The sequence below is a fragment of the Lepidochelys kempii genome, chromosome 1 (genome assembly GCF_965140285.1).
Source record: "Lepidochelys kempii isolate rLepKem1 chromosome 1, rLepKem1.hap1, whole genome shotgun sequence".
NCBI classification, from domain to species: Eukaryota; Metazoa; Chordata; order Testudines; family Cheloniidae; genus Lepidochelys; species Lepidochelys kempii.
The window spans coordinates 336,578,505-336,592,753 of NC_136380.1; the positions used below are offsets into that span (position 1 = coordinate 336,578,505).

The window sequence follows — 14,249 nt, forward strand, 5'->3', positions numbered from 1 at the left end:
GGGCGGGGCCATGCCTAGCTGTTTGGGGAGGCACCGCCTCCCCCAGCCTCCCCTACCCACCGCCTAGCGCGGTCAGTCCCAGAAGTGACGGATTCATGACTTCCGCCCCAGGCTCTGCACTCCCCCTAGGGACGGCCCTGGCTACATCCTCAACTGGTGTAAATTGTTGTGGCTCTGTCAACATCAGTGGACCCCTGTCAGTTTAACCCAGCTGTGGATCGGATCCAATTGTCCTTGCATTTGGTGGGTTTGGTCCATCCTCTAACACTCTCTCACAACGCTGAATTTTTTTGTTTTTGAGAGTTGGGGAAGGCAATAGATATTAATCAAATTAGGTTCCCTTTGCTCTCCAATCCATCTGTTAGTTCTTTATTGAATATTCAGCATAAATTCCTAGCACAGAACTCCCATGGAAACCAATAGGAGTTCCACATGCAGAGCAAGTGACGAATACAGACAATGCTGGGAAGCCTGTTGCCTGTTATTTGCAGTTGAGAGACTATTTTTAGTTCACAGACTATTATTCCCTGGAATAAACTCAAGTCAGGTAGAAGAAAAGGCACTTTGTATTTTCATCTACATGGGGAGCAATTCAGATCAATCAGAATTCTCTCTCCCTTTAATATGTTCATATTTTTAATACTTGTGTCTTGCAGATCACTATGACAAATCCAACAGAATTAAATCCCATAGATGGGTAATCCAGCTATTTAATAAAATAGCCGTATGATTTATGTTGTGCTGAAATAACAGATATTGAAATCATCTAAAAAAAAAAAGCTAACAGCATGCCAGTTCCATATTTTTGTTGCTGCCTGTTGCATTACCATAATAAACATTGGAATCTATATAGCTGAATCCATAAGGTGCCTCTGTGCTATTGTTTTAGTAGAGGAGTTGGCTAGTCTCTAGTGGATTGCACATGGGATTAGAAATCTGGAACTTCTAAATTCCAACCCGAGTCCTGCCAAATTGTTTTAATCTCTTTGGGTCTCACTTTCTCCATTGGTAAAATGGGGAATAATTATACTTACTTCTCTGAGTAGTGGGTTGTGGGGGGTTAATTACTGAGGGCTTGCAAAAATCTTGGCCAAGATTTTTTTTTTGCAATATAAGCTACCACATACGTGCAGTGAAATTATTATTATTACATGCTGAGGGTTTCATCATTCGCCTAAATTGTTTTTCAGACTGATTATTGCTATGCCATCTTAATGCAATTTTCACAGACACATATTATTAGCCTGTATTCATCATTCCTATCCTTCTCCTGTGGGCTATCCTAACATGCTCAGGAAAAAGAGAAACACAATACATGTACACATCTGAGAAACTCATTGTTGCATCCGTGCAGCACCATCGTGCCTGGATTGTGGTGGCAGCTCATCAGACACAGTTTGTTTTGATGGGAAAGGTGGGAAATGGATGGATTGATGGGGCTTGAGGAGCATGGCAAAGACATAAGGAAATAGGGCATGAGAGATATGGAAACCCCAGCAAAGGACAAGAGATAAAATGGTTGAAGATCTCAGAGGAGGGATAATGGAATATGGAGTGGGGCAGAAGCAGAAACAGATCTGGGCAATAAAAATGGGGTTGGAATTAACAGAACAAGAGGGAGAGAGTGCTGAAGGGATGCTAGTGTGCAGTGAGTTACTAGTCATGATTTACTAGTCTATTTATATCTAGTCTTGGAAGAAATCAATTTTTATTTTTTTCTAATTTCAATGGATAATATTTTTTCTATTTTTATTTATTTAAATGTTCAAAGTTGCATAAAAGTTTTATCAATTCTAATTTTCACATTTGTGGGAAATTAGAGGGGGGCAAACCATAACGGGGGGTCAAACAATAATTATTTAATAAGAGTAGATGTTGAGATTCAAGAAGTTAAAGCTTCACAACTATGAAAATCCAAATTGTCAAGATCACGTGACCAAATATACAAAGTAAGTATTCTTAAATCAAACTCTGAAAAATTCTCAAGCAGCATTTTTCTTATTTTGCCTCTCTGTAAATTTCAGTTACTATCAATGGAAATATTTTTTCACTGGTTTTTGTGTGTGTAGGGTGAAATCAACGTTTAGCGACATTTACCGGTAAACATCTAGTTCTTCCAAGCCTACTTATATTACAGCTCCCAACCCAAATCAGGGCTCCATTGTGCTGGACATGAATAACACACAGTGAAAGACAGTCTCTGTCCTGAAGGCTCTACAGTGTAAATGGACAAAGGAAGGCATGGGAAAGAGAAAGAAGCGACTTGCACAAGGCCAACAGCAAATCAGTAGCAGAGTCACAAATAAAACCCTGGTTTCAGAGTAGCAGCCATGTTAGTCTGTATTTGCAAAGAGAAAAGGAGTACTTGTGGCACCTTAGAGGCTAACAAATTTAATCTCTAAGGTGCCACAAGTACTCCTTTTCTCTTTACAAATAAAACCCAGGTCTCTTGAATTCTAGTGTTGTGCCCTATCCACTCGACATTTCTGTCCCAGCGCCTCGCTGCTGAACTGAGCAGTGGGGCGAGCTGGGAGAGAAATGCGTGAGGTGAGAGACAGAAAAAACAAGGGTGGAGAAAACTGGGAAGGGAGAGAATGGATGGAGTGGTTTAAAAGGGGTGGGAGGCGGGAGGGGAAATATGAAATCAGACCTGCTAGCTCAGCCTCTTATGCCTGTGCAGACCCCCATTCGAGTGTGACTGCATGATGAAGGCCTTTGTGTGTAGCAAAAATTGTCACTGGGGAAAAAAACAGGAAAGAGACAGGCAGCTATAGAAGAAAATGAAGTCAGTGAAGAAAGGAAAAGAACATAAAAACCCAGTGTCCCACAACAAGGGAGATGTGCTAGCCATATTAATTCCTGGCATAATGACATTGATTTCAATGCAGCTCCACAGGGAAGAATTTGGCTGCCATAAGTTTAAATTCTTAAAAATTATTTAACAGAAAGTCTGGTGCCAAGAGATATAAAAATCAAAGGCTTGGGCATGCCTTTGCATGCAGGAGGAAAGGGGCTTAGGAGATCTGGCTATGGGTGGGAAGTCAGTATGTTTTCATATGACTGAGGAAAAGGATTTTTGGGGTGTTTCAATGGTGTATCTGATTATGGTAATAATAACAACAACCTCTTATATACCACTGCGCATCCATACAGATCAAAGAGGTTTTCAAAGGAGGCAAATATCATTATCCCCATTTTACAGATGGCAAAATTGAGGCACAGAGCAGTTAAGTGACTTGACCAAGGCCACCCAGTTGGCCAGTGTCAGAGACAGGAATAATACCCAGTTCAGCTGAGTCCCAGACTATCCACTAGGCAATCCTGCCTCCCCTCCATGAGTGCATTCATGGCCCAAAGATGTTGGTGTTGAATTAATTGTTGGTGGTTCAGTGGACCAGGAAGTTCAAAATTTCTAGCTAGACTCCTATTTTATTTATCCACTGTGGTAAATAGGGTTGATTTCTTATAGACATCACATTAAATTAAACCATCTTAAGCACAAATTATATTGGTTTAAGAGCATCTATATTAGGCATTTACTTGGTGGAACTAGCTCGAGCTTCGGTTGATTCAGTTACACCGGTGCAATATTTCTCATGGAAAAACAGTCCTTAAGGTTCCGGTTTTGATCTATCAAGCCCTGAATGCTGAGGACCCACAAACCTGAGAGACTGTGTCACTCCCTGCAGCTGCAGTAGAGATATGCCCTTGGTTTAATCGCGAGGGAGATGCCAGTACGACCTTTCACATGTGGGCCCTGAACATTGGCATTGGCTCACCCCTTTGGTCTGAAATAAGCTTGCTCTGCTGATGACCTTTCAGGCAATGCTCATCTCAAGCCCTTTGAGAGGTGCTGAGTGAGGAAAGTCTGGAATTTGAGGGGAGGAGGGGGTTTGGTTGGCCAAGTCCAGGGCATAGTTGGATGCAAATACTTTACACATTGGTCATGGGTGCCTAGAGTCTGGGATAGGCCCTTTTCAAATCTTTCACCTACAAATGGAAATCAGAAGCATAAGCCAATCTACAAATCACTGAGAAGTCAGAAGAAATTTTCCCTGGGAGCAGGTTATCCTGTAATAACCTTCTGCAGAGCTTTTTGTACCTTCTTCTGAAGCAGCTGGTGCTGGCTGCTATCAGAGACAGGACACTTGACCAGATAGACTTGGGGTCTGATCCAGTCTGGCCATTCCTATGTTCCTTAATACTTTATGAAATGTACTTGCATTTTGCATCCTAGTCTCTAGAAAGACATGCAAATAAGTAGAATCTTCTTCGAGACGTTGCGCATTACATGCTTTCTGATATTCTGGGGCAACTTTCCTTTCAATTCCCTGTTTAAAGCACTTGTACGCACAACAATGGTTTTAATGTGCTTTATCAAGGTCTCACTTTCGCAGCTGCAAAGGCACAGTTAATTACTAGTCACAGAGTATTTGCTGTGGTGATTTTTTAAGTACGCTGCCATCCTCTAAGGTGTTCATTTGTCTGACTCTTGAAATGACCACCTAAAAGAAGGGCGCCGGTAAATGTGCTCCAATTACCTTGCTGATTTTAGTACCAGATTATTTAACACCTTTTCTCTTTCAAATTGCAGTTCATTAGACCTCAGACAGAAAAACAGACAATGAAAGCGTGGCTTTTGACTCAGAAGTCACAGCTCCCCCCGCAGGAAAATGGACTGTTTCCTTTGTGCTATAAGTGGATGAAAGACAGAGGGAAAGTATTTATCTGGTGACATAGGGCTCATGTTGATGCAGGAATGAAATTATTGGGTTGCTATTTTTTTAATATTGTGACTATTTCCCTCATAATAAACTATTTAGTGCAGGGACTGTCTCTTCTATTATATGCATGTAGAGTGTTTAGCAGAATAGGGATCCCTGACTCGGGCCTTTAGGTGCTCCCTCAGTACAGTTAATAAACAATGCACACAGGTACTTCATATTTGAATAACATGCCCTACCAGGGGCCAATAGTGTAGCCTTTATAATACTGATAGGCTGGTGTTTCCAGTGGTATCTTAAACCACAGTAACCTGTGCCAAAGGTTCAAGCTACCTGAGAGCTACAGTATCAGAATTAGCAGGGTGAGAACCACTATTAGAAATATCCTCAGGTCTGGAGACTGTAGGGGCACACAAGGAATGATAGCAGTGCCCACCACAACATTCCCAAGTTCTCAATCTTCCCTGTATTAAAAGCCTTACTACACAGATAATCAGTGCCACAGTCATAGATATATCAATGAAGATGGAGGAATACCATAAAAGACCCAGCATCAATGTTTTCATACTCACGTCCCCAAGGGTACCATAGAGATGGTTGGATCTCTCTACAGATGGTCATCTTTGGAGGGTCGCCTGTTGGATTCTTCATCCCTCTTCATGCTGGGGAATCCCTTTTATTCTGCGTTACACTCACGCCCATAACCTTACACATAGGCATGGGGGTTCCAACCCCTTTTCCCTTATCTGGATTTCCACACCCCATGCAATTTGGGGTGCTCTGCTTTTCTTAGGCTACCCTCTTAGTTCCCCTTATTTTTATGAGCATTTAGATCAGCATGTCCCCTTGGTAACATGCGGTTATGGCAGAATTCTTATGATGTTTCAATCAAGTGTCTTGCAGTATTGACATATTTCACAGTAATCTTGTAACTTTATTGGTACAGGATTACTCATGGATCAGCTCCTCATGCCAATCCTTCTTAGGTTAGCTTAGCCCAATGTGGCTAAGCTAAGACCTGGCAGGACTTGCATTACAGCCTTACTTTGCTTATATACCTGATACACACACATCACTCAATATTATACCTCTATGATATTATTCTACTTGTTCCTATACCTATCACTTAAATCTATTAATCACACATTGATTACATATGAGTAAACCACAACAATAGATAACCCAAGTAAATGCTTATATAAGGTGGTCAGCTACAATAGACAGATTGATCCTGAAATCTCAAGCACTTGAGCTCACGTGCCAAGTTCACTAGCTGGGAGCAGTAGTAGGTAGTTATTTTCTGAGGAACTCTGTAGAGACATGCAGCAGATCTTTAAGCCACCTCTCAGGAGAACATGGCTGCTATTCCGTGGCACACAGCAGCATTAAGCAATTTAGGGGAGGAAGGGAAGAATACAAGGCCACACTCATTTGGTATATGGAGGCTGTTGTTAAAGAAAAACAATTAACAAGCCCCTAGGAAAGTTCACATATAAAATACCACCAACCCCCCGCCCAGCTCCATTGTATTCTATGCAGCTGTGTTGATTTACACCATGTGCATATCTGTCCCCCTATATAAAAAAATACCATGGTATCTTTAGGCCCCCAGTCTTGTGAGGTGTTAAGAGCCCACAACTTGCATGTTGAGCTGTGCAAACAAGTGAGTTTTCAGTTCACTGGCAGTTCCAAAAATTGGGAGAGGGAATGGTTTTGGATTGACCCAAAACAATTTTTTTTTCCAAACAAACTTTCAGAAAACCGAAAAGTTGAAAAAAATATGCTTTAGGCTGAAGAAGAGGTTTGGTTTCATTTCAAGCTTTAAAAAAAAAATTAATTTTTAAAACTTTATTTTAAAGTCAATTTTGAAAATGGAAAATCATTTCAAACTGAAAAATCGAAACATTTCATTTAGAAAGTGTTGAAACAAAGCATTTTGGTTTCTTCCCAGAATTATTTTTAGTTGTTTTTTTTTTAAACTGAAAAAATTCTGCAAAATCAACACAAATTCACAAAATGTTTTGGTTGATCTGACTCTGCATTTTTCAGCTGAAAAATTTTGCCCACCTGTACTTGCACAGACCACAAGTGGCAGCACACGGATTTTACATTTTATCCACAGCCAAATCTTTAATATGATGCTGGACGATTGTCCCAGTGCTGACTCAGGATCATTTGCAGCAGCTCCTCTGTTTTCCTTGCAGGTCTCCCCACTGAACACTCACCAAGCTCACCCTATTTTAGCTTTAGAAATACAACAAGGTGATAAATCACAGCTGTAGTGGTACTGTACACTGTGTTATAGTTAAACAGGAATGGTGCCATATACTGGGATGACAGCTTTCCACACAGTTTTCAATGGACCGGAATGTTCATTTCCTTATTGTATGCCAGAGATACTGGGCAAGAACCAATCCTGAGCTCTGGGGCAGGAAGTGGGTAGTGGGTGTCAGTTACTCAGGGCTTGTCTATATGGGGAGTTAGTTCATGGCAGTCTGGGGTGTAAATCTGCAGCGCACCAGCTCGACGCACACTAGCTGGCCGTGTGGACCCTTCTAGCACGCTCTAAAAGTTCTGTAGAAGAACAGCAGTAGATCAAAGCACGCTGCCGAACTTTTAGTGTGTGATAGCAGGGTCCACATGGCCAGTTAGTGTGCAGCGAGCTCATGTGCTGCAGTTTTACGCCTTAGCTTCCATGAACTAACTCTCCATATAAATAAGCCCTTAGTTGCAGCTCCATGATTCTCAAAACCAGCCCAGGCCCCAGGCAATTTTGAGACGCTGGCCGCTCTAAATTCTGCCACAGGTGTAGGCTCCTCAATGGACCCTTTGCTAGTGTAAAATAGGCATAGCAGAGTGGAGGTCTGGCATGCACCCTATTCACCCATAGCATGCCCCCTCCCTGCTTTGCCAAGAGGACGGGAGTCAGAGGCTCAGATTCGGAGCTGGCGTACTTCTGCCCAGCGGAGAGATTTTCTACATCGGCCAAATTACTGCCCCCTTGTGCCACTGCCATAACATGGCTATGGAATCTGGCCCTCTAGTGCTATAGCAATCGAGAGATTATGCATAAATGGCAGGTGGGCCAAGTTTGCTTCAGCTAGTCACTGAAAAGGTAACAATATTCATGAAAGCAACTTGATAATAACACTTTGCACTTAAGTAGCACTCTTCTTCTTTTCCAAAGTGCTCTACAAACATAAGCGGAATGCATTTTAAAAATAATAATAACTGGAACTTCCTAATAGCATGACAATGGGAAAACCCAGTCATTTTGATACTCCTGTGCTGTGTGATATGCCACCGAGTGGCAACAAAAAGTGTAAGATCTCAGTTCATCTTGTTTTAGGAGTGTGGGAAGAGCACGACATTGAGCTTAGTGAAAATGTAAATGACTTTACCTATCACTCTGCCCCATTCTTAATGGTACATAAGTATTAGGGATTATGATTTCCTGAAAGAATGGTTTCAGAGTAACCGTGTTAGTCTGTATTCGCCAAAAGAAAAGGAGTATTTGTGGCACCTTAGAGACTAACCAATTTATTTGAGCATAAGCTTTCGTGAGCTACAGCTCACTTCATCGGATGCAAAGAATGGTTCAGTTCCCAACACATATTTGTGAGAGAACTGCAGGTATGCCTATTAGCTAGAGCAGGAGAACTGACTGGATACAATGGGAGAAATCCTGGCCCCACTGAACTCAAAGGCAAAATCTCCATCGACTTCAATGTGGGGAGTGGGAGGTGAGACAGCATTTTGCCAAAAGACTCTTGGGTTCCATTCCCAGATCGGCCATGGACTAGCTGTGTGACCACAGACAAATCCCTTAACTTCTCGGTGCCTTATTTTTCCATCACCGGTGAGTTAGGATAGTAATAATTACCTACCTCGCTGGGTGGCGTGAGGATTAATTCATTACTTAACTCCCAAGGGTTCTCTCAACAACAATAGCTCTCGCCTTCCAGTAATGAACCTCACACCCGTAAAACACCCGTCTCAATAGCCTGTTCTCAACAGCCAGGCCTAGTGCCTCTCTGGGTTCTCCTCCTGTTCCAATCTCACTATTTTAAATACTGGGCTTAATTCAAAATCAGTGTGGGAATATCAAGCAAGTAATTTGTGTGTGTGTGTATCTATAATTTATATAATATTTTTTGTTTTGTCACCATTGTTCCTGCCAGTCAGATAAACCGGCTATGTTTTAATGAAAAACATGAATGACAGAAAATTGCACATTCCCCTTACATTCATAAGTGCCCTTTAACTTTAATTATGCTGCATGCCATTTATTGTAATGGGCATGTTATAACTGACAGCTTACAGTAGACACCGCAGATTTCTCCTGTCAGGCATAAATAACTCAGTGCCAGTTTCCCTGTAACAGACAATAACATGAGACCAGATTCTACATGCCTCACTCACATGGGACCAGATCCTCAGATAGTGTAAATCAGAATAGATTTACATCAACTGAGGATCTAGTCTGCTGAGCAATCCCTTATCCCAGGAGTAGTCCCACTGTTTGCAATAGGATTACTCACCTTCTGTGCTCCTTAACATCAGTAGGGGTGGCAGAGTCTGACCCTTTGTTTTTATGAGACATTTTTGGTGGGGGTCACTAGGGATGCTCAGCAGGATCAGAGAGAAAACCAGGTCACGAATGAGATGGAGGAGCTAGGGAGATTTCACTTCCTTGCCAAATAATTTCCCACAAGCTGTGTCAGCTATCTTTTGTTAAACAAATACTTGAAAAGATCAACATTTTCTATTTGTATGGTGGGGCGGTACCAATGACCTGTGGTTTTGCTGTCTTGGGAGTCTCAGCAGTCAGCTTCAAATACAAACTCCCACACCCTGACCAGTCATGAGTTTCCTGATTCACAATACTGGGGTCACAGTCTATCCTTTGCAGTGAAGTCCTCCTTGATGCTGATGTGTGTGGACGTAGGGCGGTGTAGACCTTGATTCCTTTGTACCGTGTAGATCTTCGCCTTCTGGTCGGAGACTCAGAACTAGCACTAAACCTGTTAGGCATTTTTTGACAGTTCTGGTGACATGTTGCAGGGTGTACTAATTATCAATATGCAAAGGTTTCAGATGTGATCAGTCCTGATTGTCCTCTTTCTTACAGTAGGTGGAAATCAGGAATGACTCCATCTAAGCTAATGAAGTTACACTGATAAGAAGCCAATGTGAGTGAAATCAGAATCAGGGCTGACAGCTTTACCCATTACAATGACTTCATAGGACCTCCTGTGCTCAACCTTTCTCCCATTTTATCCTGCTCTAGAGGTGAGGATGGGGATTTTTAAAAATCATTTTTGTATGTAATAATGTCATTGTGTTTTATGTCTATTGTGTTTTATGTCTATCCTGAAAACTCTTTACTCATTGTCTTCGGTGGCGCTACTCACCTGATTATAGCTGGCGCCGATGAATGCTTGCAGAATCAGCCCATCCTTTGTAATTAACAGCATCTAGCAGACTGGCAAGATGGTCCAGCAGGTAGGACACCAACCTGGGATGCAGGAGACCTGAGTTCAAAGCCTCTTTCTGCTAAAGGCCTCCTGTGGGACCTTGGATTATTTACTCGCTCGCCCAGATCCTCAAACATATTTAGGTGCCTAACTTCCGTTGAAATGGATTCCAGTGGAAGTTAGGAACCGAAATATTGATTGATTTAAATGGGAGTTAGGTGCCTAAATACCTCTGAGAATCTTGGTCTCAGTTCACCATCTGTAAAATAGGAGAAATACCACTGCCCTACCTCACAGGGCTATTGTGAGGGTAAATATGTTAAAGACTATGAGGCGCTCAGATAGCAGGGGACATATGAATACCTAAGATAGATGGTCCCTGAATATCACAGAAGGAGTGAAGGAAGCACTTTATAATTTATTTATTTATTTATTACCCTGACAGGGATTAAAATAGCAGCTCTGTTTTTGCCTTTCACAGGATTCCTCAGAAATATACACTTGCCAGTCATGGAGCTGAGAAAGGATTAAAGGCTAGATCCTCTGTGTAAATTGAAGCCAATGGCATAACGCTAATTTACAGTGACTGAGCATCTGGTCTTGTGTGCTGCATGTGTGTTGGTGTTCATGGGAACATGCAAAACTGGCCTTCACTGCTGCTGAAATAGTTCAAATGTATTGCTTTAAAAGGTTGAAATTTTAGGAACTGTTGGGGTTCACTGCACAGAAATGAAGCAAAGCACAACATCAAACATTTGGAAAATTTACAAATACACCAAAGAGAATATGGTGATTTACTTGGCTTTAATCAGGTTAATATAATTTCATGAGTTTTACACCAAAAGGTTTCCCATCAGTGTACCAGTTACCTGTGAATAAAGCTTGCTTCTGGCAAGTGATAATTAATTCTTAAATCTTAGAAGCCTTTGAGCTTCCAAGCCCCTGAGCACATTTGTATGAAGATTAGATATTGTTTCTTTTCTCCAGTTTTCTTTGAAGTCTTTTCTTCAAAGATACCTGTTCGCTGTTTAGACTGCATAAAGCCTCAATTGACAGAGCTTTCCTGTACATTGCACAGGCTTTGCATCTGACTCTCCTCTTTCCTACACCAGCAAAAATCAGGAGTAACTCCATCGAAGTCAATGGAGACACATCAGCCTAAAACTGGGGTAAGGGAGAGGGAGAATCAGGCCCTGTGCCGGGGACACAAAAGAAATCAAGTGAATTACTCACCCCATGGTGAAAACTTAACAAGTAATAATGTATTAATTGATATCGATGGTGCATGTTGTAAGCATGTTGATTTTTTTTTAGAAGCTCCTCTTTGGGGTTGGGCAGTGACAGGTTGTATAGAACAAAGGCTGATGCCTCTCATTCATTGTAACAAGCTCTCAGGGCAGTGCTTGCTTGTCGTGGGAAGAAATTAGTGGTGGGTAGAGCAAATCCAATACATATATATATTGGACCAGAAGCCTTGACTCATATATAAATATGTTTCAGAATGAACCAAACACAAAATCCTCAGCAAATTGAGAAGTCAAAATAAATTTTGGATCAAACAAAATATTCTGATCATTTTAATGTTAATTTTAATTAAAGGAAATTTCTAAATGAAAAGTCATTCTGAAACAAAAAATCAAAACATTGTTTTGAAAATAACAACATGTTTACCTTTTTTCTGATTTTAAGGGTTTTTTTTTAATGAAACAATTCCGCAAAACCTGCACAAATTCACAAAATGTCTCAGTGTCACCAAATCTGTGGGGTTTTTTTTGTCCAAAAAAGTTGCAGTTGAAAAATGTTCCCCAGCTCTTGTATGATACAGTGCAGTCCTGTGCCGATAGTGACGGCAGATGCTAGAGTCAGATTCTAATTTCATTTACACCAGTGTCAATTGGGACTAACTCCACTAAAGTAATGGAGCTACTCCCAATTTACCCTAGGTAAATAAATAAGAGCAGCATTTGGCCCCTAGAGTACACAGCAGCGCTTGTCTGATCAACCTTTCATTTTCAACCTTTCATTTTAACACAAAAAAAAAATAACAATCGTGCAGGCAAGAAGGGTGGGATTCACCAGTGGGGCTTAGGTGCTGCCACCAAGTGGAACTGACAGCCCTAAATTAGGTGCTCAGACTCCCTTATACAATGCATGGAGAGATTCAAGTGCCTAAAAAAGGGCTTCGCAGATACCAGCATGCTGAGCAGGGAGCCACCTAACCTAGCCAATAGAAAATGCCAAGCAGAGGGGTGTGGCCTAAGCCCTACCTCCCCCTTAGGGATTTAGGGTCTAACTTCCAGACCTGTTGGACAAACTGGCCTTTCCCTGTCCAGCAGTTCTTCCAGTTCTTAAGACTTTATGCTTTTTCTGAAAAACAGCATCATTGTTGTAGCTCTACACCACATGTCCTGGTGGAGACAATGCTTATCCAATGGAGTCTCTTTCTCCAAGAATCCAGTTAATGGATCTGAAATTTGGTAAAAAGAAAAGGAGTACTTGTGGCACCTTAGAGACTAACAAATTTATTTGAGCATAAGCTTTCACGAGCTACAGCTCACTTCATCGAATGCATCCGATGAAGTGAGCTGTAGCTCACGAAAGCTCATGCTCAAATAAATTTGTTAGTCTCTAAGGTGCCACAAGTACTCCTTTCCTTGTTGCGAATACAGACTAACACAGCTGCTACTGTGAAACCTGAAATTTGGTGTGACCTTTCACCAGTGTTCAAATTCTAGACATCTTTTCCCTCTCTTGCATGTCATGCATGTACAATACCTCCCCCTGCTGGCCCAATGTGGAAGTCAACTCAGATTTCTCTCAAGCTGATGCAAGCCCTCTGACAAGGAGCCATACGAAGGTTTCTACCTAAATATCGTTACCCAAGAAAAAGCAGGCCAAAGAATACAAAATGTTAGTTGAGGGCACATCGCACTTGATAGAATGGAGAAAGACCCCTGCTGGCTGGAAACTCAAAATTAACAACAACAACAACAAGAAAATTAGCAAGGTTTGCCAGCTGGGGATAGGCGGCTGGCTGGTGATCAGAAGGGCCTTTCAGTCAATTAATCCATCTCAGAGCTGGATTAATGCATTTAAACATGTTTCCCTTAGTTGCTTCAGAGAGACCCATTGAATGAGCTGTAAAGATGAATGAAAGTGAAGAAATTTCATTTAGAGGAAGGAAAATGTCTCTGGAACAGTGAGTGGTTGATTTTTACATACCATATGTGCATCAATAACTGAGAACAACAGAGTGAATTAAGGGCAGAGACCGGCAGCTTTGAGTCAAAAACTCTTGAGTCTGAAGATCTATTTCATTTTAAATGACTATCTATCTGTGTTTCTAATGTGCCCGTTACCAAAGAATCTTTAGGCAGTTGCAATCAAGTTAGGACAAGCAGACTTCTGCCTGCGGACTTTACTGTCTGCTCCTTTCATTCATTGCTCCACTGCACTAAGTGAGGTAATCTTGCTTATCACGGGGGAAGCTATTACTGGGCTATTTTGTCATCATTCTGAATGGCAGAAGACTGGCTCAAAAAGGTAGCTTCACAGCTAAGTGTAGGAGGTATCTGAGACTTGGTCTCAGCCTGGTCTATCACTGATCAGGTGATTGACTGAAAGTCAATGGGACTTGTGCTTTATCAAGTGTCTTCGTTCATAGTCAAGGTCCCTCCACAGAGAATGTTCAACCCCTGGCCCCTGAGAGTTTGGGACTGGCCTCCGTTAGTTGTAGTATCTCAGCTGATTTAAGCTGTCACATAAAGTTGTGGAAGAAAAGGTAGTCTCTGAGATAAGCAGGGCTTTCTTGATGAGACCCAGTACCTTGACGTTCATGCAGCAGCTGACTTGAAGGCAGGGACTGTTGCAGAGCATGATTTCCCTTTCAGTATATAAAGCATTTATACACGCTGATCTTCCACTAGGCCAGGTGAGATCAGTCTCTTTGGAGATCTATGAATGTGATTTATTCTTGTATATTCCCTTTTAATAAGAGACACATAAGACTGGCCATACTGGGTCAGACCAAAGGTCCATCCAACCCAGT

The 14,249-nt window shown here is 41.7% G+C and overlaps 1 protein-coding gene across 8 annotated transcripts in view; it reads left to right on the forward strand.

The window, feature by feature from the left end:
• Positions 1–14,249, forward strand: part of GRM3 (glutamate metabotropic receptor 3) — a 151,732-nt gene that overhangs the window by 35,149 nt on the left and 102,334 nt on the right. For 4 of the 8 annotated variants that reach the window (XM_073328672.2, XM_073328666.2, XM_073328667.2 and 1 more), the window contains exon 2: positions 9,856–10,016. The exons of 2 other annotated variants lie outside the window; for them this stretch is intronic. The gene's annotated coding sequence lies outside the window, so the exon portion shown is untranslated. Of the gene's footprint in view, positions 1–9,855; positions 10,017–13,312; positions 13,401–14,249 lie in introns of all 8 variants that reach the window. 2 more of the 8 variants (XM_073328668.2, XM_073328669.2) reach the window with 2 other exon arrangements.